This window comes from Aptenodytes patagonicus, chromosome 3, assembly GCF_965638725.1.
Source record: "Aptenodytes patagonicus chromosome 3, bAptPat1.pri.cur, whole genome shotgun sequence".
Classification (NCBI taxonomy): Eukaryota; Metazoa; Chordata; class Aves; order Sphenisciformes; family Spheniscidae; genus Aptenodytes; species Aptenodytes patagonicus.
Window position 1 is genome coordinate 131498203 of NC_134951.1, and position 25481 is coordinate 131523683.

General features: G+C 49.8%; 1 long non-coding RNA gene across 1 annotated transcript in view; it reads right to left on the minus strand.

Moving 5' to 3' along the window:
- Nucleotides 1-4219: 4219 nt before the first annotated feature.
- The window catches only part of LOC143158825 (uncharacterized), an 82251-nt gene continuing 60989 nt past the window's right edge, over nucleotides 4220-25481 (minus strand). Inside the window, exons 2-3 of the long non-coding RNA XR_012995068.1 lie at nucleotides 8851-9078; nucleotides 4220-4791 (exon numbers count right to left, since the gene is read on the minus strand). This is a non-coding gene — a long non-coding RNA (uncharacterized LOC143158825). The remainder of the gene's footprint in view (nucleotides 4792-8850; nucleotides 9079-25481) is intronic.

Here is a 25481-nt window from a genome sequence, read left to right on the forward strand (position 1 = left end):
GCCCCGGCTCCCAAATCCTGGATGCCGCCAGGAGAGGAAGCACTTCACTGTCATTAGCGGCACCAGCAGGCAAGCAAAGCAGAGTCCTCGAAGCCTCTCCGAAACAGCTCATTCCCCTTGCATGTGCTCCCGGGCATCGCCTTCCCCCTCCCCATGCTGCTGCAGTATCGTCTCATTAACGCAGCCCTTCCCAACTGGTAATAGCAACCCTGGCCTTAAATACCTCCGTGTAGCTACATTAATTCCTCAAACAGCACTCTCACCTTTTAGAACGGTAAGCCACAGAAGACAGTCAATAGATGACGAGATAACGGTTGTTATTTCAGTCCTCCGTACCGCTGACGGGCTCTCTCCTCCACAATACAGCTCACTCCAAGGCGATAAGGCAAGCCCGTTATCGCAGCATCGTGCTCTCCTCACCGGCGCCCGGGGGCTCCGGCTGCTGCTCCCCCCGTGCTGAGCCCTGCCGCCGGCTCCCGGGGAGGCACGGCCAGCCGCGGGGGACAGATCCAGCCCAGGCATGGCCAAGGTTAGCACCACCATCGCTGGGCAGCTGCAAGGAACCCTGAGGGGACATCAGAGCTCCACGTTGCCACCTGTGAGAACAACCTCAGCATCTGGAGAGGAGGCCTGGCTGGCTGCAGCCGGAGGGCTTTTTTCCCCCTCCTCGAGCTTATTTTGCAAAACTTGTGTCTACTTTTGCCATCGCATGTCTCTAGCAGCGGTGGCCAACCCGGTGCTGAAGGCCAGCCAAGAAGCGCTCTGCACAGGGGCTGGGTGCGGGAGGGACCTCACCAGTACCCACGGACAGCAGCTCGAGTAGAGCCTCTAACCAGCTTCTAGCCCAGGGCTCCTGCTGCCTCCAACGCGCGAGGGACACGTGCTCTGCCTCCAGAGCTTGCTCAGCCACGTACGCGCACGCTGGATTAAGGAGCAGGGCTTGCCATTCCTCACATCTGAGCTGCTACACTCATCCCGGCTCCCAGCACCGCCGCAAACCCTCCTGCCCTTTGCTGATGCAGCTTCCCGGCACCAGCAGCACCTTCCAGTGCTCACACGCTCCCTGAAGCCTGCTGGAGCCTCCCAGCAAAAGCCCTGCTGGCTTGTTCCCCTACCTTCTACAAAACACAGCAGCACGGTTCTGCAGCTCCACAGTCCCCAGGAGCCCCAGGTGGGGTCACAACAGCCACATTACCCCCAGGAAAGGGGCTCAGACTAGCCCAGCCCTGCCAGCCGGGCTGGCTTAAATAACTTTGCCATTTGCACCTGCTGATGCTCACCTGGGACTGAATTACACCTGAGCTAGAGACCCCCAGCCCCCCCAGCCATGCACCCACCTCCTCCTTCCCACCTGGAAGGCATGGTGGGGCTGGAACCGTGGAGTAGTGTCCCTCTTCCTAGCCTGGGGGCTGGCCTGCCACCTTGGTGAGGGGCTTCACGCCTGGCACGGGCTGAGCCAGCGAGTGCTGGGACAGGGCCTGAGCTCAGATCTGCAAAACCGGCGCTTCCCGCGCCGCTGGGCTGCAGTGCGGTGCAGCAGGCACAGGTGGGTGTCGGGTCCCGTGTCCCGTCCTCCCCCTGCTCGCTCCGGTGCACTGCACTGATTGCATTTTGCTCCTTCACCAATTTGTGGTCTCATTGCTGCCCACCAGAAAAGCTCATCTTCCTAAAGCTCTGCCTTTTAGGTCTTTCGGCTGGAAGCGTTTCAGCAGGAAACGGCCAGTTTGCAGCTGTAGCAGCGTTCCCTTGAAAGGCCAAACACCGTATTTCAGCCAAAGCTTGTACCCCGTTGGTATTTTTAATTAGCAACCCCTAATTATTGCCAGAGCAACTTACAGGGGAACTGGGTGGTAGTATCATTAAGAAAGAGAAAACAGCCCAGCAGCGTGCGGTCTAACGCTGGGCGGCGCAGGCAGGGGATGCTCTGAGGAAGGATGCCTCAGCTGGGGCTTGGCGAAGCAGGGGGATGCTGGCGGCGAGCGCCCACGGCAGCGGTGGGAGTGTGCGGCGCGGCGACGGCTCTCCCACTGTCTCAGCGTGCCCCCAGCTGGCAGATCCACGGAGGGCTGCGGGGAGCAGCCCGTGCCGCTGGATGTGGCGTGGGGAGGACAGCGGCACCCGAACTGCAAAGGGCCAGGGAAGGTGCCGCCACCAGCGTCGTCTGCTCCCCACCGCGGCGTCCCAGCCAGGTTCACCAAGCCCCAGCACTCGCAGAGGCTTGGCACCGCCAGGCACGCTGCACCTCCCCACTGCCAGGAAGGGTTTCTCCCCTCTTTGCAGGGGGCTGGGGGCTGCAGAGCCCACCCCAGCCCTGGCCCCTGCTGCTCAGGAGCCGGCGATGCCCCTCTGCAGGAGCCATGTGTGTGCGGAGCCCTGCGCAAGTTTGCTCCCTGAAAATGTCCAGTTTGCCCAACACTTATTTTTCAGCAAAATAAAACATTTCAGTGAGAAAAATTCAAATAATTTCTGGCTGTAAAGTCACAGACAGCACCTTCCCCCGGAAAGCTCCCGCAGCGCCCCTCTGCTCCTTCTCCCTAGAGGGGACCAGCATGGGCTCTGGAGCAAGCAGCCCGCACCGCTCCGAAGGAGGCAGGGACGGGCGAGGGACAACGCGTGCTGTCCCAGCCCTCCGGCCAAGCTGCCTGCCATCCCCACCAGCCTCTGGAGACAGAGCTGAGGTTTGGGGCCCAAGGCGGGCAGTTTGCAAGACGGATAACAAGCGAGGAGGGGATGAAACTGAGCGTGTGTGCCAGGCCTCTGCAGTTGTTTGCACCGTTGGCTGCGGTGACAAACACAGAAGTCAGTTGGGGGAAAGAAATGGAGCCCCTTCCTCCTGAAAATCTGCCGCAGCCGGTGGCCAGGCGTGTCCCCGGTGCCGGGGGCTGCGGGCACCGTGCACCAAGCACAGAGCCTGCGCCCTCCCTCCTCTATTTTCCCCTGCTGCGATAGAGGCAGTGGTGCATGGGGAACCCAATGTTTCCGCGACGCAGGTGTGGGAAGGACGTTGTGGGCAGCCTTACGGACAGGGCTAACCATTACGGGCAGGGGAACAGGCGGTTCGAAAGGCGATGCACGAGCCACGTCGCTCACTGTAAACCACGGCCATGCAAATGTGCACATCCAGACACACAGAGCTGTATGTGTGCATACACGCGTGGACATATACACAGGTGCACACGCATGTGCCTATGTGTAAACACAGGTTCTCGGCCGAGGAGACAGCTCACGAGTCCCACGTTTTGTAATGACAATCACCAGCGACGGAAATGAAAGAATTAGCCACACAATAAACCCCTAATTGCCTGGCAACAGCATTTAGGCCCCATTAGGTAGATTTGTAACTGCTTCCAGAGAAATAAACTCCTGTGTCATTAGATAACAAGGAAAGAAATAGGTTATTTCCTTTTTGAAAGGTATGAAAGCTTCCAATTGCCTGATGTATTCGCTTAGTAGATTATTTTCTGTCATCTCAGTTAATTGAATTTTATCCATTGCTCTTAGAATTCCTCCCTTTCGTGTAAGGTTAAAAAGTTCAGAGGAGTCATATTTTTGAACCTCGTCCATTTATCGCGTAAGTCAACTCCAGCTGCACAAAGTACGCCGGGGAAAACGGAGTAACAAAAAACTATGCAATAATTGCTTTTTAGTGTCCGGGTGAATTGGTGTCCGAATAATTGTAAAACATCGCTTTGCAAAATGGCATCCAGTTGGGATGCTGTCGGGAGTAACTGGAAGATGTTTACTGCGCCGGGCAATGCACTGCCTTTGGGAGGTCCCACGGACTGGCCGGTTGCACGATGACCTTCACCTCCTCCACTAGAAAACCAAATCGGAGACCCAGAATTAAACCAATTCTCTAAATTCCCCCAGGGCGGAGACCCCTCCCACTGGCAGCCAGTCCCGTGAGGTGCAGCCCCGGCTCTTCTCGCTGCTAAGCCGAAATAACTGGAAATAACTGCGGATGCGGCCAGGAAGAGTGACAGCTTGGCAGCGCTTATCTCCCCACATTGGCCGGGCGGCAGGTCACTGCCAGCACGTGGGTGCCTGGGGAGGGGATTTTCTCCTCGCCCTCATTGTTGGCCTCCGTAGGACCAATTTCAAACCCGTCAAAACGTATTATGGCAAACCTCCCCTGAACAAAACCTGACATCCAGCCCTTCCAGGATGTCTCCTTGACACCCCTCAGCCCGAGAAGCCCTTCCCAGCACATACCATCATGCGTCGTCCCCGCTCAGCTCTTCATGACAGCACTTCTCAGCTCCCTCGCTTCTTTTTCCTTTGGTAGCAACATCAGCAGTGCTCAGGCTTGCTTTTAAACCCTGTGCTATCCCCTTCCCTCAAAATAACCAAGGTAAGAGATTGAGAAATTACCTGGGCTGGAGATCACTCTTCCCAGCTGAGACCTGTCTGTGGGAACTAATGCCGCTCTGGACTGGCAGCCGTTCCTCCCGCCTGCTGCCCGTCCCTCCTCTGCTGCTCCCAGAGCAGTGGGCAGCTGTAAGCCATGCCCCGGAGGATGGGGGAGTGCTGTTCCCTGCACAAGTGGGGTTATTTTTTCCCTTACAGAATAAGCCGGTGTGAGGTAGTGGCATGGCACCTCTGAGAATGAGACGTGTGCACCAGAAACATGTCCCAAGAACGTGTGCTGGGGGTGGATGCTGAGCCGGCAGCAGCTCCTCTCCCCTTCCCAGCGAGCAGAGCAGCTTGTCCTTGCTAACGCCTTTGGAGTCGCTGCCCGCCACAAGCAGCCACTCTTCTGCCAGGCCTTGTGTCTCCACTGGGGTAAAAGTCCTGGGGAAAAGCAAATGTGCGCACAAATTATACATGCTGCCCCATAACACATCAGTAATATCATGTTACGTGCCCACCTACGGGATACAGACATTGAAGAGCGAGGGGGTGCACGCGCTTGCACTGCAGCCATACAGATGCAGAGGTACGGGTGCGTGCAGGGGGTGCCCATGTCTAACACCCAGACATGGTGAGCTGGGTTTATTCTAGTACCGCTCCTTCGGTGCCTGTGTCACCCCACGCCACTCTCGCGTCCCTCGCCCCGAGCACGGGCAGCGATGCCCAGCCCTCGCTTTCACGCAGCCCCCTCATTTCTGTTTTTCCTAAAGCAAACCTAGGCAGATGTTCTTAATTTCTGAGTAAATCCGTAACATATGTCATTCCTCTCATTATCACTCAGGCCACTGCTCTTAAACTTCCCCACTTTCTCCCCCGAGTCGCTCCCAGGTACTCCTGTGTAGCACCGGCACCTTTACATCGCTTCCTTGCAGGGAGCTGATAAGCAAAGTTAAAGTTTAATGGGAGCGATGGGAGAGAGGCAGCTTCATTTTGATCATCTGCAATATTTGCTTTGCAGAATAGCACCGCCCTTAATGAAATGGGATTGCTTGGCCGCTGAAAGATTACCTAAATAATCGGTTGGTGACTCCAGAGCTGCTTGATTTTAAACACTTCTGAAAAGCCAGCTCCATTTTCTGCTTTGGTGCATACCAATTCCCCGCGCTGGCATATTAGAATAAATCAGCTCCGTCGGTAGGGCATTGTCATCCAGTTCCCAACTATTATAACATAGTTTCTATCAGAGCAGTTTTCTTCTCAGCCAGTCGAGTGGAATGATCCCTGAAAGCAGCAGTTTGTGGCAGAAATGCGCTCGCCTTTCTCCCCCCCAAAGTCTCGGCATCATCATAAATTTGTGATTGCCCACACGCACGGCAGCGGACAACGGAGCAGCTTAGGGGAGTTCACGTCCGGATAACAAGGACGTGGTAAAGTGCCTGGAAAGACAGCGGGACTTTGAAGTGCTGGGGAGGGAGGAAGCAGCGGGAAACCCAAGGAGGGGAGGAAAAAAATATAAGTATGGAGAGATAACTAATCTGGAGCAGCCAAGCCCAAGGTAACAAACCTTCCCAAAGGCTTTCTTTGGTCCTGCATGCATGCACGCACGGGAGGCAGCAGTGCAGAGAAGCACCTTCCCTCGCCTGCCTTGGCTGCTGGCATCCCACCCTTGGTCTTGTCCCCTACTCCTGCGCCTGGTGCCCCTGCACTGACACACGAGGAAACCTCCATTTCAAATCTCAGGACGTTCACGGGTCAGAGCCTTGTTTTGCTGCCGCTCAGGGCTGGTAGGGCGGCAGGCATCGCTCCCCGTCCCCAGGACTCGGTCTTTCAGGCTTGGGAGACCTGTTTTGGGAGAGCTGGACCTTGATCTGGTCTCTTCTTCAGCTGGTTTATTAAACTACTGACAGGGACAGGAGAGACCCCATGGCACCTCCAGGCTCGTGTGCACGGACATGACCCCCTACGTGCGTAGGATGGCGCCTGCTCCTCCCACGCAGGGGGGACAGAAGGAGGGCAGCAGGTCTGGGCTCCTGCGGGGTTGGTGCTGGTGGTCCCCAGAAACAGTCCCCGCGGGGGGGCTGAAAAGGTGACCCAAAAACCAGACAGAGAAGGGGAAACAGTGGAAGGAAAGAGCAGGGCTGCACTTTTCCATGCCGTCATTTTATTTGTTTTTAATTGCACCCAGAGCGCTGTGTATTAAGCATCCTTAACTAAAGAGGGAAGTGAAGAGCCGCAGGTGCCAGGGGAGTGGGAGAGCGAACGGCGATGGCCGGACCCTGCTCTCCCCATCGGTGCGGGGCAGGAGGCCGGGATCGAAGCCTGCGCTGGGGAAGACCCCGTCCCCCTGCCAGCAGAGCCATTCATAGGGATAACCTTGTAATCTACAGAAATCTGGGAATTATTATGGATATTACATAAATCAGCCCCCGTGTCAATAAGGAAAAAACTATTTTTAAAAGAAAAGCAGCTCAAAATTAACCCTGACAGCACAGTTTTAACCCAGATCACCTTGGAAAAAGCAGGAGAGACAATGGTATGCATTCATTCCCTGTTCTTTATCATTTAAATAACCTGGCCTTCATTGGCTTCTGATGGATTGCTTTAAAATTGCTAAAACAGAGGTTTGTTTGTTTTTGATGTGTAGTTGCATTGATTTTTTTTCCCCTCATTTTAATAAAAGGCATTTTATAAAGCGCCAAAGTGAACCAGGGTAAAACATCCTGCAGCTCCCAGTTTGTCCAACAACGGGGTGTTTGCAAACCCGTGCGGAGGGGCAGACCCGCCCCGGACAGGCAGGAGCGGACCCTGCCTGCGTGCTGCCGAGGTCAGAGGGAGTCTGGGGAGGCGACACGGGGTCCATGGCAGCGAGATCCCCACGTCAGCGGCTGCGCTTTCACTGTGCGTTGGGTACCAAAGCGTGCGGGGCTCCTCGAGTCACACCAGAACAGAAAAGCAAAATAATTGCTGTCCAGCACCCTATCCACGGTCACCGACATCGTCCTTGCTGGTGCTGCCAGCTCTGCTGACATGTCCGAGCGGATGGAGTTGAAGGATGTATCTAAGTGGGGTCGTCAGCTTGTTGCTCGTTAGGAATAACCTGCTAAGCCCAGGGCAGCGCAGCAAAGCTAAGCTCACGGTGCCTCAGCAGTGCTTGCTGAAGAGCCCTGCCTGCCCTGCCTGTTCCGGCAGGCTGCGGCCGGCACCCACCGGGGAGTAAAAACAGGTCATGCCTTCAGTCAGCCATCGAACCTGGCCCGAGGCTGGCCAAAGCCTAGGGATCAAGCAATACAAATGACTGGCAGGAAAAACTCATGGATAGCACCAGCATGGGACTGTAAATACAGATGGGAAAACAGGGACCTGGGTTTTTTCTCCTTGCAGCAGTGGGCTGTCCCAAAACCCTCGGGCTTTCCCAAAACCCATGGGCTTTCCCAAAGCCCACGGCCAACAGCACCTTCCCGCAGTGAAAAAGTGCATCAGAATATTAAAATTCCATCAACTCCTTGGCCCGGCCCTGCAGATCTTTTCAATAACAGGTACTGAAGGCAGCAAAACGCTTTTGCCGCGGTGATTTTGAACAGTGAGCAAGGCTTCCGACAGAGGCCTTTGCAGGAGCCTGCAGGTTCCTGGTGTAGGTGGAAGACGTGGGAAGCAGCAGCTGGTGCCAGCAGCCCCTGAAACTGGAAAAGCTAAATGCATCACCTAGTCCAAGGTTGCCTTTTAAACTTTTTATTAAGGAGTGAGCCACACCGTTAGTAACCTGGTGTAATCCGCTAGGTCTGTGTGTGCAGGTTAACACACACAAAGCTGATAAACTCTCAGGGCTGTCTTGTCTCTGTTTATAAATCTGGACCAGTATTTGTATATAAGCAATCTGAAATCTGACCACTGGAATACAGGGAATTTTTTTTTTTCTTAAAGGAGAAAGCCTGAGTTAATTTAAAATATATTTCTTTTACAAAAAGCTCAATTTTAAATCCTACTATATCTTCTTAGTTCATAGTTAACAAACATCTGGCCAGTTTTGCTCTCATTTAGGTAAACAGCAAACTTGTCAGCATCTTCAAGCCGGTCAGAATCAGGCCCCCAGGGAAGTTTCTCTGGGCTAGCTCCTGCTACCCCACATTGTCTTTTCTTAACGCTCCTTGCTTTTTCTCTGCATCCGTTGTTATTTGCAACAAACACAGTGTCTGAAAACCTTATTAAATACTGTTCTTTCCTATTGTTTTTCCCCCCGCAAGTGATCTGTGTTTCTTGATGATGAGTGCTAGAAATAGGCTAAAGGCAGGGATCGCTCAGGGAAGAAAGCAGGCGCAGGGCAGCGGGACAGCCCTGCCCCGGGGTGGCTCTGGGGTGCAGGGTGACGGTGCTGTACTGCCGCCCCGGCCCTGGGAAAGGACGTCCCCATGCCGTGCCACCCTGCAGGTCGGGAGTCAAGGGATACCTCCTGACCGTGGGCAGCTACGCCTCCGAATGATAAAATGCTCTTTCTTCTCATACCTGCTGATGGAAAATCTGGCTAGTTAAAGCCAGGGATGTTCCTGTGTACGACTGCAACACCTGCGCACCAGACGCACCTCCATCGGCGGGACCAGTTGGCTCAGCCTTTGCTATGGGCCTTCCCTGAGCCTTGGGCAGCTCTTCCCTTTGAAACCAGGCTCCTTTCAGACGTGTCCTTCTGCGGGCTGTGGACCCAGCTCTGTTTTTCAGAGAAGGTGGTGATGCTACCTAAATAAAAATAAAATAAAATAAAATATCACTCTTTAGATTGAAAGCGGGTCACCCCACAAGCAGCAAGGCAAGGGCACGCGTTGGCCGGGCAGGGTGTTTGCAAACTGGCAGGGTGTTTGCAAATGGGCAGGGTGTTTGCGTGGAGCCCGGTGGGGAGCGGAGCCCATCGGGCAGCTAACGAGCAGGGTTTAACAGGGGTGGCAGCCGCACGCGTTGGCCAGAGAAGTCGTGCACACAACCATCAAAGGGAGGGCACGCAACCTGCCCGAGTTGCCTAACGCTGCTCAAATAGGATTGCTGCCAGTGATGGACAGATCCTTATTTGTAAGTATTTAATGTTTCTTAGGAAGCACTTCTAAAAGAAATTGGTATGTAATGACAGCACTCACTGGAAAACAGGCTGATTATAAAATGCACTAACTTATCTGGTATTCATTTGAAAAGTAAATGGATGCAAGTAAAGGTGAGAGTTCACTACCAATTCAAATATTTTGCTTTAACAGGCTCTAGCACTCCTACTTTAATTCAAGCAGAAGCACAAGTATGAATAATCAAACTGGATGATGCTCATCAAAACCTTTGTGCCTTGCACCATTTCAAATGGTCATTGAAGCTTAATGGCAAAAAATTTACATTATTCCTTTAATTTGTATTCTGTTCCTTCCTTCTGAGTGATGTGATTGTGATTTTCTGTTGCCGGCTGTATTATTTTGATGCAAATGTTATGTGCTGCTACAGTCCAATTTCCTGCTTTGCCCTCCCCTTTTCTTTCCCCAGTAAAGAAACGACAGCTAAAATAGTTCAAAATTGGGGAGGGATTTTGAAATAGTTCCTTAACTACTGCTCCTAATTAAAGCAAACAATGCAGGGTCTTGAAGTACCCTGAAAAGCTGAAAATTAATTATTAGCTGAAGGGGGAGGGAAGCAGCTTTGCTCCCCGGACCTTCAAAAAAAAAAAAAAAAAAAAAAAAGAGGAGAAAAAAGTGAGGGATCCCAATTCCGCCTACAAAAGAATTAGAAAAGAAAATTTGTAATTCAGTTAAAAACTCCTTTTGCTAGAACATAATCACCTAGGGATGAATGCTTTATTGAGAGGCATGGGGTTGCAAACCAAAGCCTTGCAAACAGGAGGCCCCCGGGGTGCTCACGGCACGTAATATATGCACCGACTAATTTATTGCGCTGTGACTAATTTCCATTCCTTGTGCTTAGAGTTGCCTCGCTAATTACAGGGATGTTTTCTTAACTTGGGTAATTGCGCTGCCAGCGCGCCGCCCCCCACGTGCGCCCCACGCGGGCTTTGATGCGCCCCCACGGGGCGGCTGCGGCGGGGCGCCGCCCTAATTAGATTGGCTGCCTTAATTAAGGGAGATGTGGAGGTGTGGGGGGGTGGCAGCGCCGAGCCCCCCGCTATGCAGGCACGCGTGGGGCTTGTGCATCCCAAGGCTGCCCAGAAGCGCGGGGCGAAGCCAGCCCCGAGACGGGCTCCCCCGGGCTCGCAAGGATGTAACCAAAACCAGAGGACCCCCGTACCCCAAACACTGACATCCAAGCACCCATCCCATCCAAGCACCCATCCCCACCAACTTCATCCCTACCAGAATGACTGCACAGGGCAGGGCTCCTACCAGGAGCATCCCTAAAAATAAATACTGGGGGGAACGGCCCTGAGCATTTGTGTCACCGTGCTGCTTGCCGTGCGTTAAGCCTATCTCCAAATCTGCTGCCTTGGGCTGCCGTAACGTTACACACGGAAGTCACTGATGCATTTAAAATTATTAGCCAGATAATCACTTCCTTGAAATAATTTCAGCACTCATCTATAATAAAAAAGATTTCTTTCAAAGGACCCTTAGTTAAATGGGCTCAGTGCTACTTTCTGTATTACGCAGGTCAATTTGATTCTGCTCTATACTCTCTATACAGCTAAACAATTGCTTTTCATAAACTGAAGAGCAGAGTGAAAGCAGCCTGTAATATCCATCCAGAGATGGCCTTGAACACTTTCGTTAATAAAAGCTTGACACCTGAAATTCTACTTCTTTATTCCTCCCTTATCAAAGAGTTGGTCAAGTTTTCAGAAAATTAATGTCATATTAATAAATACTAATAACCCGGCAGCGAACGCCAGCAGGAAGATGACGAAGAAAAGCCCCCAGCCCACCAGGTGCAGCGTCCCTTGCCCGGCCCTGGGGGGTACCGCACCTCAGTGCCAGAGGATGGGCTGAGAGCCGGGGAAGCCTCGCACGGAGGGACGACAACGGAGACCGCACGAGAAGCACCGCTTCCAGCCGGGACTCTCACGTCTCTGCAGGATCGGGCCACATCCATGTTGCCCACATCCCAAATGACCTTGCCAGAGAGAAGCCAGGGAGAGACCACCCGGGAGGCAGCCCCGGCGGCGTGGAGAGCCCCCAAATTTCACTCCAACCAATGAAATTCCAGCTGTGGGCTCTGACGGACCCTGTGCTTCTCCAAGGTAACTTTAAAACCTCATTAAGTCTGAAGATGCATTCCCCTGTGAATTTGGGACCTCCGACAGCTTGAAGAAATGTAGTTATTTTCCTTTTACATTAAAACAAATAAATAAAGCATTTCAGCTCATGTTTAACGGCAACACACTCTGCACCTAGGGTGAGACCTGTTTTCAGAGACCACTGACATTAGAGACAGAGCCACTTGAGAAGGGAAGACGTTCAGTTTCTCTACCACAAAATTGAAATCAACACACGGGTAGGAATCACGCGTGTGACACCCCGCACCTCGCGGGGGACTCTCCATCGCTGCCCAGCCTGCCCCCTGCGTGCATCTCCTCACCACCCCTCTGGCAGCAGATCAGCTCACTTCCCCATTTATTATCCCAACACATCAGACTGGAGGGACTAACCATGTCTTCTAACAGGTTTGGGTGCTTGTTTTTTTAAGTTAGACAGAGTTTAAGCTCCCTGCAGCCTGTTGTGCAAACGCAGAGATTCGCAAGTGCATTTTGCATACAATGGGCTGGGCAGAAAGTTTTTTTCTACCTGGGCACATTTTCTTGCCTTTACGATCCCTGACAAATCACAGTCCAAGGAAAGGGAAGTTGCTCTGAGCTTGAATTTTTAAAGAAAAAGATGACACCCCAGGCGATGGCCCATTCATGGCTTGCCCGGCTGGTCCTGCGGTGCCCTGAGCCGGCACCCCTGCTCCAGCCCCCCCTGCAGTGCTGCTCATTTGTCCTTTGGGCTGGTAAATAAAGATAAGCCAAAATCAGGACAGCTCCTACCCAGCGATGCTGAGCAGCAGAAACCCTCTTCAAGAGCTTGGAGATTTTTCTGAAGGCAAATTCAGCAGCCAGCCCTGCCCTCCAGTACAGGCACATTAACTACAGTTACCCAACGTGGTGCATTGAACGTACAAGGGAGCAACCCGCCGGTGACGAACCAGCTGGCCACTGGCATGGCCAAGCATCGCCAGCACGCACCGGGCTTTGCCCCGCGAGACAAGGGGGTGCCTCGCCCGCTCCCGGTCCGCTGTTGCATCGCGCTTTACCCAACAAGCTACCGAGGACCGAGCTGTGCATGCAGCACCGCGCTGTTGGGGCTGGGGACGTGCCTGCATCCCTCCTCGCACCCATCCTGGAGTAGCAGCCTCGGTACTAGTGCTGGAAAAGCATACAAAGCACCGAGGATAACACGGCAGCCACAGGACACCCGTGCTTGGGGGCACCCAGGGGTGCTGCGAGGTGCCTGCAGCTGTGTGCATGCAGCATGCAGAGCACACGCACCCCAGTATGCTGCTGCTGGCGACCACGTAGGCATGCGAGATGCTCACACGTATAAAGCATCTTCTCAGGCTCATGTTTTGCTGTGAAAAGGAAATAAAAAGAGTCTCCCCCCACGAAGCTGCCTTCAGCATCTCCTTTCTAATAACTTGGCATATTCACTTCATACAGCCTGGCTCCTTCCAAGTCGTTAGCGGCGGCAGGAGACACAGCCTGAACACTGACCTGGTTTGCTTGCCAAGACAGAGCAAAGAGAAACCTTCACATAATCATTTCCAAACATTAAAATGGCTCCATTGTCATTATAGCTGAGAGATTGAATTCGCCTCATCAAAGCGGCGTATGACAGGTGACTCAATAGGATGGTGCCAAGCGCGGAGGCAAGGAGATTAGCAGGGCACTGATATCATTATTTCCGCCTATCACAGATTCGGCAGGGAGGCAATTGTAATTTCTGGGCTTATTAGTCTGCATTCGGAGGAAAAAACCTAGTGATAAACCTCAGTGTGACAGCCAGGCATTTGTGCAGCAAGTGCTGTCATAGTGACACTTAGAAAATGCCAATGTGGATACGTTCTCATAATCCCCCCTAATAGAGGTTAAAGCATGGCACAAAGGCGCTCTTATCAATGATCGGGACACTAATAACATTTGCATTTTTAAGTTAAATATAGTAAGTAAAGAGTAAGTCTCCTCTTTGTGGCTTTGGCAATTAACTCGGCATCGGAAGAATAAAAGCAAAGCAGAAATTTCAGCCAGCCCCTATCTCCTCCATGGCGGGCGAGGATCCTCCGCGGGCTGGCGTTCCCGGGACGGCTGCCGGCAGGCGAGGCACCCCGCAGCTCCCCACCTCGGCTTTCTGCGCTCGGGAGCAGATGATGAGGCTGGGGATGGGACCTGGCAGAGGTGGGGGACAGGCAGCTCGTGGGGAATCGGCACTGAGCAGAGATGAGCGGAGATGCTCGCCTGGCGTGGGGGCTCCCGGGAGCTGGGGGGCAGCGTGCCCCGGGTGCTGCCCTTTCCCCCCAGGAGGGGAGATTATTCAGGTGCTTTTACAGACTTTTACAAATGGTTTTGCTTTGGACGGACAAAACTTTTGTGGGGAGTTTTCCGCTCTGCGGCGCACGGCAGGCTTGGGTTTTCCATGATAATTCTCCCCCAGACACAGCCCCAGCACGTGTGCACGCACACACGCGCTCTCCGCAGGAATTTCTTAAGGAAAAAAAAAAAATTACAGGTGGTAAACTGTTACTTTTCCACATTTAAATAAGAGACCAATTAAGACGACTATGTAATTCAATTCTTGAGTGAGTGCCACTGAATTCAATTTGTTTCAGGTCAATGAATATAATGTGAAGTTATTAACAAAAAGGTCAGGGACTGCATATAGAATATACACACATGACACAGGCAGGAGTAATTAGTACACATTTCACATGTTCTGTTGCTCAGACATATGGTGTAGAAAATCTTAACAGGATTAGATGTTAATAAATGTTCCCCTCTCCCTCCCCCCTGCTCCCTATTTAAATGGGGTTTAGAGCTATTCCCCCCGGTGTTCCCGGGATTCACTGGAGGTTAAGGACCCGCGGCTCGAACGCCAGCCCTGTGGCCAGCGCCGGTACCGGGATCCTCGGCCAAGGGAACGCACCCGACTGGCCGAACCCGGGGCTCTTTGGGATCTGCCCCGGACACCATCTCCTAGAAGCCAGTTAATGGTGTCTCCCACGCGCGGCAGGATGAGTGGGGGAGACCCACAGCATCCACAGGCTGCTGGCTGCAGCTCCACCAACTCCCGCGCAGCCGGCGATGGCAATATTTCAACATCTGCTCTGCAGCGGAGGGGAAGAGCAGCACCTCGGCTTTAACTACAGTTCCTACAGTGCATCTATTATTCTGCTTCCTAGAAATGCAGGTTATTTGCCTTTACCACCCTTCCTCTCCCTCCCCTCGGCACGGTGGAGGACGAAGCCAGGAGGAAGGGGTGCGGGACTGCGATGGAGCCGGGCTCCTCTGCACAGGAAAATCGCTTGGGGCTGGACCCGAGGAGCGACTCGAGCCATGTGCTGGCACGTGCTGCGGCAGCGACACCCGCTCGGGGAGCTCACACCCTGCCTCGTGCTCGCCCCCCGCTCTGCCGACCAACAGGGTTACGCCATTTGTGGTATCTCACCCGTTGCCCTCGGCGAGAACCTCACGTGCAAGGCATTCAAATGCACCGCGCAGGTGGGACAGCCGGCGTGGTCCGGGCGAGAGCGGGGGCACCGCCACGGCAGTGATGGAGGAGGATTCCCCTCCACACGCATAGGCAGGACAGTCCCTGCGGGAAGAGCTCTGCCTGCTCCTTCCACACCTTCGGGGACCCCGCAGGCACTCCTGCACCAAGAATCACTACATTTCCTTATGCAAATTTGCTACAAGTGCATGTTTAATGTGAAATTATTATATAAATAATAAAAAATTCAAATTACTATATAAACACTATGTTTAAGCAAGTGATTGAATTCACAAAAGTCTACGACACATGAAAAAAACCAGAGGGATACGAAGCCCTAAATGCCTTTGTGACTCTAAGCCCAAGTATCAAACACCTAGATCCTCTCTCAGGTAAGAGTGCACTTTAATAGGGGAAGAAAACGAGCATTTGGGAAAAACTTCCCTAGAAGCTATAGGAACAAATCCCGAGATACGAGAACTCTGCTTAGCTTCTGCATAACATAAGGGCTTTTAAAAAAAAAAATTACAAGGGCAGAAAACGTTGGAAAAATTCTGATTTGTGACAGTCCCGGCCCCATCTCCGCAGCGAGGAAGGAACAAGTCCCGTTTACACACTGGTAAAGAGTCAACATCTCTGACTCGCATGAAAAAAGCGTCCTGCCTCCAACCTGCAGCACCTCCTCTCAGTTAGCCTTGAGTTAATGTTTTTGCTTGAAAATTTTCAAACAGAAGATAATTTAAAGCCAAGTGCTTGAAGGAATAGCCATATCATTCTTTTTTTATGCAAACTATCCTACCCGCAGAAACCCAGAGATTTTCCAAATAGCCAAAGCTCAGTGAAACTTTGCAAGCAGGCTGCACATAAAGGACGCGCTGTAATTAAGTGAGGGTGTTGACAGGTACCCCATCCCATCACCCCCTGCAGGCAGGGGAGTCCCTGCGGTTACGGGTGCTGCGACAGGGTCAGGCGAGCATCCCCAGCGAGTCCAGCAATGAGCCGCTTCCCTCCACCCGCATCCCTCCGCACGGTCGCTCCCTTTGGTCCGGCGGCTCCAAGCTCCCATGGTTGCCTTGCTCGAGCCAGATCTCACAGCTCCTGACAGGCGGTGGGGTGCACAGGTGGTACTGGAAAAGATAATACCGTTTGCCTTCGGAAACATCACATGAGAGCACGCATCTCCAGGTGTCAATTTTTTTAAAGTACATTTTAGAGGCCAGGTCTGGTTTCAGACTAATTCCGTGAGATGCTGTCCTAAGCCACGGCATGGAGCCGGATTTCTTTTTTATCACTCATGACTGAAATAAACGTCTTCTCTTGGCGTTGTGCACAGACGTGGAGAATTGACATAATTTGGCTGAACACTCCTCTGCTGAGGAAGACGTTTATATGGATCATAGATAATAAAAAGTCTTGTTAATAATTTTTCAGATGAATGACCTTGCCATGTCACATGCCAAGTGCATCCCCTTTCCTCTCCCAGCCCCTGACGCAAGAGGGAAAGCCACAGCTCCCAGGGCTAAATCGTCCTGCGGGAACGCTGCTGCATGGCGAGTCCCTGCGGGATGGAGAGATGCTCTCGGAGCCGGCGTCTCTTCACTGTCAACGGACCACACACACGTCCCTACAAAAGCCTTTCTAAAAGCCTGCTGAGCTGCATCTACGCGTGTATGTATTAATACCAAAAAAACCGCAACCCCGAAGGCCTTCTGGACCACGTGCACACCCCTACAAATGCGTTAAGAGAAGCCTTCCCTAGCCAACCGCATACTCCCCATGTCAATCAAATACCCCCAATGTTATACCATATATATGATAAGGCATATATGTGCCCTCATTTTTTCCCACGGGACAGATTCCTCCATTTAAGCCAACGTTCATCCTAAGTCAGTAAAATATCTATTTTTCTACTTACAGAGACTTAAGTTCCTATTTTTTCACTGGACGCCAGAAGATTAATCCATGCTTAGTTCCAGTATCAAGTTTGGGAAGCAGGATGTATTTGGGACTATGGAAACGTCTTTACATGTGAATCACTCCAATGTTTTTGGAATTAGCAGCGAGAAAAACATTGCAAAGGACAGGTTAACTGATGCCTGGCAGCTTCCCCAGCACTTGCTGTGGGGAGCTAAATCTGATTTATAGAGATGCTCTGGTGTCCATTCAAATCTGCTTGAGATTCTTTACTGGGAAAAGATAATCACGTTAATGAGCCAGATGTGTTTGCTTGCTCTGACATTTTTCTTCACATTTCCTGTTCAGAATGAAATATGCAACCAATTTCCCAAGTTATACTTTATCTCCAGTGTTGCTTGATGCGTTAAAAGAATTAAGTCATTTGTATATATTGACTAATAATTGTCATTTATTACTGAATTTATTAACATAATCCTCAACTGGAGATACTTGTTTATTTTGCCCATGTATTGCTGTATTGTTTTTGTATAACTGATTGCAGAAAGCAACAGGAAAATGCACGAGCAAGAAATGGAGAGCTTCAGTAATGGATATGAAACATGCTACCATATGGGTACGACCCCAAACGTATACGGGTTTAATATTTGCCTGTAAAGAGTGAACTTTAAACTGAGATTGGCTCATACAGGTTGGAGGGTGAATTAAAGCTGAGATGAGTGTGTTAATTAACACTGCTGTGGCTAGGTATTCAAGACAGGATCCCATCTCCAGAGCAATCGGCAGAATTCCTTCAGTTAGCTCAGAGGAGAGCCAAGTTAGCACTTACGGTATATTTTGTCCTTAACAAAAAAGGGAAAGGTGCGTCGCTAGCTGAATTTCATTTCTCAGCTGCCTCAGCACGTCGCTGTCAGCTACCCACCCTGCAACAGCCCCTCGCTTTTTGCATCAGCTTCCCAGGCTTCCCACCTTTTGTCCGCACCCTCCTCCCCACGAGGATGTGGAGCTGCACATCGATACGCAGCAACAGCAGCTGCCTGGCTTCACCCTGGGACTCTCGCCACGTGTTAGCCTCGAGGCACGGCACGACGTACAAAGTGCAGTTAGGGCAGGACAAGGTTTTAACCAGTGCTACCGAAAACGATTAATTTCTCCCTGCTTCCAAAAATTGCAACATCACATATTCATCCGTAAGAACAGAAGCGGGCAGAGAGGAAGGGCCGGCTCAGCAGTTTACTGAATATACCAGGTGGAGAGGCAAAAAAAAAAGAAAAAGCAAACCAATTAAAAAAAAAAATCTATTTTCTTTTTAATTAAGAAGTGATTCCCCCCCAAGTGGCCCATTTTCTCTCCCCATGATTTCCTGGTTTTTAAAAAAACCTGAAGCAATTTATTTTTAATTTTACTGTCTGGCTTGCACAGTGGAAGAAAATTAATAAAAAGAAGGGAAATATCTATGTGAAGCCTTTGTTTTTGATTTTTCTTCCCCCTTTTTCTTTTGTGTTTTCTTTTCTCACTGAAAAACACGACCAGCTTTCCACTAACTTACGATGTGGCTCCCAAAACCTCTCCGTGACTTGAGTGAACCCAGAACGACGCCCCTGACCCTTTCTGACAGCCCTACGTCTCAAGCTGGATTTTTAGTTAACGCCACTGGGATTTGCTCAGCATTTCCGAAAACCGCCCTTAAAAAAACCCCAGTGAACCCACCAGCCACCCACCAGAGGAGAGAGGTGGAAGCAGACCTCCCACGCTTCGGCCATCGCAGCACTGTGGCGGCGCGGGCGCCGATGCCGGCAGGGCTCCTGCTGCCGCTCCTAAGCCCCTTGGGCAGCCCCGCAGGCACGTGCATTGTGATCGGGGGGGGTTCGGGGCTGGGAGCATTCCGCTTCCAGCAGCCGCGGGGTCAGCGCCTCCCAGCTCGGCAGGCTCTTACCACTCCTGTTCCCCGGCATTTTCATTAACTGAAGATTGCGAATGGGTCAGCAGATCTATACACTTTTTGTATTCCCTCTGCTTGGTTTATTTATTTCTTTTTTTTGCAGGATGCTGAATAACTAACCTTTTCTTCAATAGATAGATTTAAAAAAAATAGGATCCATCACACAGCAGCAGGATAGCCTTGCTCTGTTTTGACCTTTCTGAAATTAATTTCCCAATCTTAGCTTTCAAAATCAGAGATTGAAAAGACCTATTAGATCAGCCAATCCATCTTATCACTAGTACGGCAGCAAGCAGAGACCCCAGCTAAGTGCTCCTCCACACGGGGAAAATATTCTGGAATAAGATGGGGCATGAATTTAAAGTGAAATACCTGTTCCAGAATATTCTGCACGTGGACATGTACTCTGGAATAACTGCAGCTTTTCCTGAGTTTGCTCAGTTGACACCTGGAGCCAATCACCGTAACAAAATGGGATTTTTTTTCTCCCTCTAAGATAAGAGTACCTACCTCTGGAGCTTTTTTCTGGGGTAGCTATGGGGAATAATTCACCCTGATCCTCTTTCCCAACACAGGGCTGTTGCTCACAGGGCAGCATCCACCTGGGGAGGAGAGCAGAGGGAAGGGTGCTAACCCAACTGCCCTGGGGAGAGCTGTCCCCCCCCCCCCAAATTCACTCTCCACCTGCAGAATCAACAATTGCCTTAAAGGATTTAGGCCAGAAGGATGAAATTCTAGTCTGCAGCTATTTAAGGAGCCTGTGATGTTAAAACACACCTCTCCCAAATTGCAATTTAGCACCTTTGCCAGGTGGCATAGGTCTTTTCAGAGGATCAGTACTTTTCCATACAGCAAATAACTCAGCACTTCAGGCTAAAACCCCAAAGCTCAAGGGTCTGCACTGCACATCCCTGGTGCCGGGAGCCCAAGGGCATGGCCAGGTCCAGCTGCCCTGACCAGCACTCCTGGCCCAGGGTGGGGTCCCCAGGGAGGCCCCTCAGGGCAGGGGAGGGCTCCTGGTGCCCAATGTCCCTCTCCTCCTATTCCTCTTGGTTTTACTAAATACCTCGCTATGCCATTTTCTGTGGTATTCCTCATTCTGCAGTTAGTACTTCTCCGTCCCAGCCCAGGGCTCTGGGGGTTGCGTTTTAATGACAGCACTGCTGACCCTCGGGGAACACACCGAGGGGATCCCGAAATGCAGCTCTGAGCTGTAGATGGCAGGGGCAAGGGCAGTGTCCCACCTGTGAAAGCACCTGCCAGAACAAGCTTTAAGACAAAGTGGTAATAGATTTCATAGGGAACAATTATAAAATAAGACACCTGAAGGAGATTTCTGGCTGGTTGACTGCCAGAACAATGAGGTTTTATAACACTTTTAACCATATCTAATACAACAATCTAATGCTTTTTTTTTTTTTAAATCCTACAAAACTCTGCTCCAGCAATACTGTGTGAGCATCACAAGTGAATCATCGCTGTACAGAACAGTGTTTTCCTTTAAATCCTCAAACGTCATTGCTTTTCATGTGACAGGTCACTTGTTATTTCACATGTAGGGGTGCCCATCAGCAGGATCTGGCGGGTTCAGGCTGGGAAGGATGAAATCACAAGATCTCATCAGGGTCAGGCTAGGAAGAATCACAACCCACCCCTGCACCAGCAGCAGTGCAGGGCTGTCACTATTTAAGGGTGTCTAAACCCCTGGGTGGTGAAAAGGTGGCAGAGGGGACCCATCCAGAGAGGGGACAGGTCCCCCTCTGCAGACCTCGGTGTCTGTCTCCAGGCTCTGCAAACCCACCACACGCCCTGGATGGCTGTGGCTGACATGAATCCTGCCCTTCACTGCCCGCGAGGCTCAGATATTTAAGATGTGGCATTCCCAGACAGCCTGCCTTCCTCGGCTGTTTTGATGGCATTGCAGCTACGGGGGTTTCAGAAGAGCAGAGCAGCACCGAAGGGTGTCCCACTTCTCACAAAGAGCAAAATGAAATAGGCCAACGTAGCATTGTGGTAAACCAGGTCTTTGCAAACCAACTGGGTTTCCTACTTTGATGACGCTACAAGTGTAGTCAATTAATTAAAAAAAAAAAATCTCCCCCGCGTAGCCCAGGCCAGATTTGTGTGAAGCATTTCACAGCAGCCTTGGGGGAACATTTGTGCTATAATGAACCGATTCATGTGCCGCGCTGATTAAAAAACAGATACCTAGCAGACCTTGAAAAGTCATCGAGGGGAGGAAATTGTTAGCGGGTCAGTGCTTTCTGGAGGGTCCTCGAGGATCGGCACGAAGCCTGATGCCAGGGGTGGCTTCACCCAGACTGGAGGTGAGTCCTTTGGTGCAGATGGCAGAGAAGATCCCTCCAGTGGTACCACACCAAGCCCAGGTGCGGCATTTCCTTGTCAAAGGGATGCCACAGACATAACATACATAGGGAGGGGAGCCACCACTGATGCCGGTTTATGCTGCTGGTAGTAAATTACATCAATGCCACGATGGGCTTCGGTCTGGCAGAGAGGAGAATGCATTCAAAAGTATTTGAAAATGAGTTTCTTGCTATCAAATTCAATGGGAATGAGCCTCTGCCTAAACCTGCAGTAAGTGTATTCACAAAGAAACTGTAAATTTATATAAAAATATATATATCAGTTTAAAGCCCTTTTACATTTTCTATCAAGCATTGCAGTTTGGTTGACAACTGCAAGTCTTTTTCCATTAAAATGCCTTTATTATGCCTCTGCAGTTACTGCCCTTCTTAAACATCATTACATTGTGAGGAGCTGCCACTATATCCATACAATGGGGAGACTCAAGAGCACACAGATAAACTGGAGCTGCAAACTTTGCGCACTCAACGAGTCCTCTCCGCAGACAATTAGGGCCAAAAGATAAATATTGACACATTAGACTATTTTCCTCAATTTGTTTTTTTGTTGATCATCTGAGCGATCTGATGGGGCAAAATTCCACTTTTCCGATATCTCGGATTCTTGGCTAATAGAAACAAATAAAGTGAAAGCTTCTGTCCACAATGGGTTAGGAGCATCTATTGTCGGGAGGCACTAATCGGATTAAATTGGCTCCTGGCTCTATTGCTAGGAGGCTAACTCATTCCTAAATTTCTCCCATCTCAAGGGGATGTGTCATTGTTGCTTTTTTTTTTTTTTTTTTTACTATTTAAATCTGACTGATAGAAAGAAATAAGGAACGGCTTGAGATGACGGCAGTGCCTGCCACCCTGTGAACAAAGAGCGGGGCTGTGAGAGGCACAGACATGGTGCGGTGCGGTGGTCCGTGCTGGCCGGAGGGGCCGGCGGGCAGCTCCCGCAAGCCCCTTCTCCTGGCTGGAGCTGGTCTGGCATCTCCGCCGCCGCTCCCCTCTGGAAATGCCATTTAAACCCAAAAGCTAATGCACCCGGGCAGGGAAAAACCTCCCGCTTTCCACGCCGGGCTGCACTCAGGTTGTTTCCCATTAGCATTTTAATACGTACCCCTGGCATCAGCCCCTTAAAAGAAGCAAACACGTTTATGCAAGCAGCCGAAAAAGACAGCCTTAAATAATGTCGCCTTTGGAGGGAGGCCTGCGAGCCGCGAGGTACATTTTTGCCCACAGACTGATAATTTTCAAAGCTATTGGCAACCTGGGAATTTTCCTGCCTTATCACCAGGGCTCAGCTAACTTCACTAACACTAATCAGAGCTGGAATCATTCATTCAAGGATTGCATGATCATGTTTTTCTTTAACAGTGACAGCTGCCTGAGCCATATTAGCAATGCAGATGAGTCAGCCTAATAGGTTAATGCAGAACACGCGAAAATTAGGTTTAATCCCCAGTGAAATAATCTAACATTTTCACATTTCTTGATGTTGGGATAGAGACATTGGTGGTGACTCAATTAGGTGTAATGTAGATCAAAGCAAATTTACCTTCTGGCTGAACCTTCCCCATAGTTTAGATAGAAGAATATAAGGGTTCTTTACTAATTGGCCAATGGCTGTGGGGAAAATTATATTAAAAGCGTGCGTACTGCAAGAATTGTGTTTCAGATTTGGACCAAGTAATGGCTGGGCTTTGCAAACACCCAGGCACGTCATTTTGCCAGAAACCAGCATTTTGTGCACAGCACCTTCCAACTCCCAGCTCTTTTCAATGCAAAGCTTACAAATGAAGACTTTTTTTTTTTTACTCTATTCATTTTTAATGTCCCGTACTGAAATATCCCCAGTGAGGTTTGAAAGAGCTTGTATTATAAAAGAAGCATAAAGGAAAAAAAAAACCCCACCAGTGTGTGTCTAGCTAATGTTTTCATTCTTGGGGAATAACATATCAAACAGCAATCTCTCTCAGTCATAAAGGGAAGGAAACAAAAAATTACATGCCCTCAGTTGCCAAATTATTTTTTGCCTTGACATCTTAATTCTTAATCCTTGTGTGTGGTCAAATCAGTCTACTATAGACAACCAATCAAGCAATTATTCCTAAATTATATTTGCCCAACTCACATTGATTGGTTATTCTTTTCTTATTGGGTAAGCTCATTAATTCTGAGCAGCTTGCTTATTATGCTTTCCACATCATTTTCTTTCTGAGCCTATCTACTCACACCAGCCTGCTGATGTTTCAAGATGCCATACAGAAAAAAAAGGCCGAGTGATCTATTGCATTGTCTCTTCCAGCAATTACAATTCACATTGCTGATTAACTTTGATGTGAAAACTAATGAGATAAGGCAAGTTATCAAGGCGGACCTGATCGTCATCTCATTTATAGAGCATTTGCCATCGGTGAATGACAAAAACTAATGAAGATGTATCTGACAGCAGGCTGAGCCGAGGCAGAATTTCGTTTCTCATCAGCAAGTGCTCTGCTTCGAACTCATCAGTCTATCTGAAACATGTGGAAATTAGCTTAATAATGAAAACACTTCATCCAAATAGACAAATGTTTACATTAAAATAGCTACATGATAAATAGATGTTAAAGATTTTATGCCTTCTTGAGTCTAAACAATGGAGCACAAAATATGTTCTCATATTCACTAAATCATCCCTATAAACCTCCACACGTGCTGCTGTACCTGCAAGTTCCCCGCTTTATGGCTCAAAAATATTTCTGGGCTGCGCTTCGCCCTTTTGGAAACGTACGGTTTGGTCTGTAATTAATTAACTCCTGTGCAACCGTGTAGCTGGCAGGAAAAAGGCAGAAGGACCCGGCAGCGACGACACAGGGTAATTCCCTCTGTTTGGTAGGGACCAGGACGAGATTTGGGTGCACGGAGCTCCCAAACGTACATTTTTAACAGGACTGTAAGAGAAGCAAAAATATGATGTATGTTGTGCCTCAGGAGCAAATTTACACAATGTATAAAAGGTATCATTTTTTTCCCCAGACATAAAAATATAAAGTACAGATATAATTCACGTAAATACATCAGCATTTCTTGCCTAAGCCGTAGCTGCCAAAAAGTCTCCTGTAATATCAGTTTAGTTTAGAAACGTTCCTGATAAAAGGGAGGCGGGCAGAGCTACTCCCATTTTTAATACTGTGGCTTTGGTATCTTTATTTATGAGAGACTATTTCATATTTGTTGTGCATTATTTCACATGCTTATACTATGTCCAAACATATCCCCAATATGTTTTTGTATCTGGAATAAAATACTCATTAATCATCTGGGATCAAAAATACTGTTTTTAATAAAAAAAGAGGAAGATGTGCATCTGTAAGGCAGAATGGTGAAACTCATGCTCTAAAAATTATTTTAAAAATTGTGTATACTTCAGTTAAAATAAACAGTTGGTTAAAGATTCTTTTCTATTATCATGATTTTTTTCCCCTCTCGGAGGGGGATAAATATGGACAGCCTATACCACTGCCTCCTCCAGGGGAAAAAAAAAAAAACCAAACATGTTACTACCAACTATAAGAGGAATTTTAAAATGGATTTAAAAAGTGATTATCCAAGCGGACTGAAAAAAATTACAGACTTTCCAGAAAAGCTGCAGGAGCTCCTATAAATTATATACACCGACAGCTCTGTACACACACGTGAAAAAAGCTCAGCTCCTGACCAAGTTACGAACGTAACGCCCGTGCAATAGGAATCACGACGGTGCCGGGGCTTTCCGAGCTGCCGATGGGTGCAGCCCCCCCCCCCAAACCACCCCCCAAGCGCCGCTGCCAGACAATTCCCATCTTACCATTCCGATCATAACACCCGCCAACTTTCGTTCCTCGTATTTTAAGGACATCTGAGGTCCAAACCCGAGATACCCCGAGCAGATTGGCATTGTGTATCACAGATTAGCCCGCACAAAGAGCCCGCATCCCGGGAAAGTTAAAAGAAAAGCCTGTTATAAAGCGCTAGCAACAAATTACTACTTCAACGCTGGATTAAATTTAAAAGCTCTTCACAGAGCTGCAGATAAATCCCATATATTAGAAGAAACCATAAAAGTACTTGTTCAAGAGCTAAAGGCACAAGTGGAAAGTTGACCCCAAAGATTTTTTTTTTTTTAATAACCTGCTAAGTTTATAAAATTTCTCAAGATGTAGAGAGAGG